Source organism: Lynx canadensis, chromosome D1, assembly GCF_007474595.2.
Source record: "Lynx canadensis isolate LIC74 chromosome D1, mLynCan4.pri.v2, whole genome shotgun sequence".
Taxonomy (NCBI): Eukaryota; Metazoa; Chordata; class Mammalia; order Carnivora; family Felidae; genus Lynx; species Lynx canadensis.
In genome coordinates this window covers 102,750,134-102,753,262 of record NC_044312.2, presented here as the reverse complement: position 1 = coordinate 102,753,262, position 3,129 = coordinate 102,750,134, and positions in this window count along the sequence as shown.

The window sequence follows — 3,129 nt, the reverse complement described above, 5'->3', positions numbered from 1 at the left end:
AAGAGTGGGTTCACCTTGCCTGGAAAGTGACGAGAGGGTGTGGATGGCGGGTCCTGGCTGAGGTTATCTGGAGGAGGTTTGAGGAAAGAGCTCAGTGCTGGGGTGGAGGTAGGGTAAGGAATGGGGGGGGGGTTGGGGGGCAAGGGGTGGGGGGCCTGTACTGGAAGGTGGCCCTGCTGAAGACCGGCCACTTGCTTGTGCCCCACCCAGGATGCTTGGTGCACCTCATCCGAACTGCCTTGTTTGCCAAACCATTCTTCCCCAATCTAAATACACACACCCCCTTGCGACAAAAACATCCACAGGGTGGACCCTGGATATCCAGAAATGATCATGGGAGGGAAAAGCCCCCCAGCACCGGTACTTGTATGGGAGGCAAGAGATCCAGTTCAGTGCTTTCCTCTTCCCTCCGATGCAGTAATGTCCCATGGCTGGTGTCCCAGGGCCTGGACTGGCCCTCACCAGTCGGCTGACTGGAACTCTAGCCTCTGAGCGGTTTTGAGCAGTTAAGTAGTGTCACCAACTGGGGACCGTGGAAATCAACTGCTGCAGCGGAACGGTGTGGGTCTGGAAGGAGGTAACGTCCGGGTGAGAGATGATGAGCATCTGAGCAGGACAGCGGTCAAGGATGGATAGGAGGTGTATTAAGGGGTAGGATCAATAGGACGTGACTGACATGGGCCCAAGTCCAAATGCCTTCACTTAGCTGGCCGCTCCGGCTTTGAGCCACTACCATGGCCAGTCTCTGCTCTAGCTCGTTCCTGAATGTTCTCCCTCGGTCAAGGCTCCACGCCTTTGGATGTGCTGGGCTGGCTTCTGCCTGGGTTTCATGGTCTGACTCCCTAACTAAAGAATGAGTTCCTTGAGGGAAGGCGCTGAATCTCTTCTCTCTGAATCCCAGCCCGGCCACGAAGCCTAGTGCACCCCGTCTATTGGTTGAGGGAATCAATCAATAAAAAGAGACGCAGGGTGAAGGGGAAGGAAGGAAGTAAAGAGCAAAGGAATGAAGACGTCGGGCGCCCCGTCAGACCTTGTTATAATCAGTCCTCTCTCTGATGTTACACATCAATCCTCATCGGAGCGAGGCAGCAAGTGATGGGGATGGCGTCTGCCTCAGCTAGCTGCTGGAACTCGAACCAGATGAAATGGGAACGCTTCAGAGAACATCCTAATATTCTGTCCCAACAATTTCAGCAAGTCTGTCGCATGACTAGAGGCAGTGCCTCCTGCAGACATTAAGGCAGTGTAGGGTGGGAACATGGGGAGCCCCTCCCCCGCCCCTCCCCCCCCTCCCCGAGATAACACGATAAGGAGGACGAAGCCCCAGTGACCTGTGCCAAGTCCCGAGCTCCAGTCCTGGATGCATAGACAGCCCATGAGCTGGGCCTTTTGGACCTGCTTCTGCAGATTTACATTTTAAAATCTCTCTCTTTGCTTTGACTTTTTTCTCTTCCTCCCTGGCTATTCCCACACTCACTGATCCCCCCAGGTCCTCAGGAGACCAAAATGTAAGCCAGAGCAGGAGAGAGGGCTTGAATTAATTTCAGTGTCTTTGTGTCTTGCAGTAAGATAGAAAATTCTGACATCTTAAGGCCTGTTTGTCCCCGGGCGGCTAGATTTCCTTATGGTTGTTTCCATCAATGAATTTTTTAAGGCAAGATTTGTTTTCTCTAATGTCCGAATATCCGATGTTAAGACTGGGAGGGTTACGAGCACAGGTTTGGGGGTCGGGCAGACACTGAGACTTTGTAGGGTGACCCGACCTTGGTCAGATTCCTTCGAAGTCCCCCTCAAAGCTGCTTCTCTGGCCGTTTACGTATTGGGAAACTGGAGAACCCAGTGCCATCTGCAGTCTGGCGATGGCCTACCATACCTGCAAGGATTTCATAAATGTATCTCATATTTCTTTGGTGACAAATATTGTAATTAAGGTAGTGCGGTCCTCACCTTCCAGGTAGGGCAGCCAAGAGCTTCCCCGGCGCTGTGGTGAGTACCTGGGTATAGGACCTGGGGTGAGTGCCCCTGACCCATGCAGGCAGTCACTTTGGTGGGCACACTTTCTTTATTCTTTGTGCTTTGGTGGAGAGCTGGAAAATACTCTCTGGTCCGGGCCGTCCACTCTTCTAATCTCTTATTTCTGTCTCATCAAAAAGAAGTGTGGGCTTGGAATAGCTCGAGTCCCTGGCCTCAGGGGGAATCCAGAAGGCTGGGCGTGGGGGTCTGCAGACTGCATGGAATACGCAAGATGCTCTCCCAGCAAATACAGCTTTTACTGGGGAAACGGCCACACAGGTCAAGGAAGCTGTCAGCCCACTTGCTCTGGGCCGGAATGATAGCCCCACAGCTGGCTCAGCTGCCTTTCTCATGCTGATCACAAGCTCCAATGGGCAATTATATATGTCTTTGATTAATAAAAAATGGAGCAATGAATGAATACTTAATAATGCAGTCTGGCGAGTACAATCTTTCAGAACCTGGGCTGGGGGTGAGGCAGGAAGTAATCAAAGGGGTCCTTGGGGGTGAAAAGGCAAGGGCACCCCACGGGAGTGGGGGGTGGGGCGAGATGGGTTCTGGAAAACAGTTCAGCCCCGGTCCTTGGCTCTCTGCCTCTGTGCTGGGGATTTGTCGGCAGCCCTGGGAGCCTGAGATCAGGACAGAGGTTTGAGCGGGTGGGCAAAAGGGCGGAAATGTGTTCTGTGCCCACCCAAGTGGTCAAGCTAAAGGGCCTGGAATAGGGGGTCTGTGTGCGTCCGTGTGTCTGCCAGTAGCTGTCTCCTCCATGTGCGCGGGGTGTTTGTGCTCCTTTCCGTGGGTCTGCTTGCGCGAGCAACCGTTTTGAAACTAATTTGGTTAGGGATGGGGCGGACGGGCAAAGGGGCCAGACTGCTGAAGAGGATAGAGAGAGGAAAACACACACCGCTGGGGCTGGCGGGAGATAACGGACTGGAGATCCAAGGGCCAAAACTGTGAGCAAGGGAGAAAGGAAGTGACGGGGGGGGGGGGGGGGGGGGGGGGGGGGGGGCGGGGGTGGACCTCCCCAGACACCGCCCCCCGCTGGTCAGGGCCCTTCCGGACTGGAGCAAGGCGGGGGTGGGGGGTGGGGGTGAGGGCGGGGCTGGGAGGGGCGGG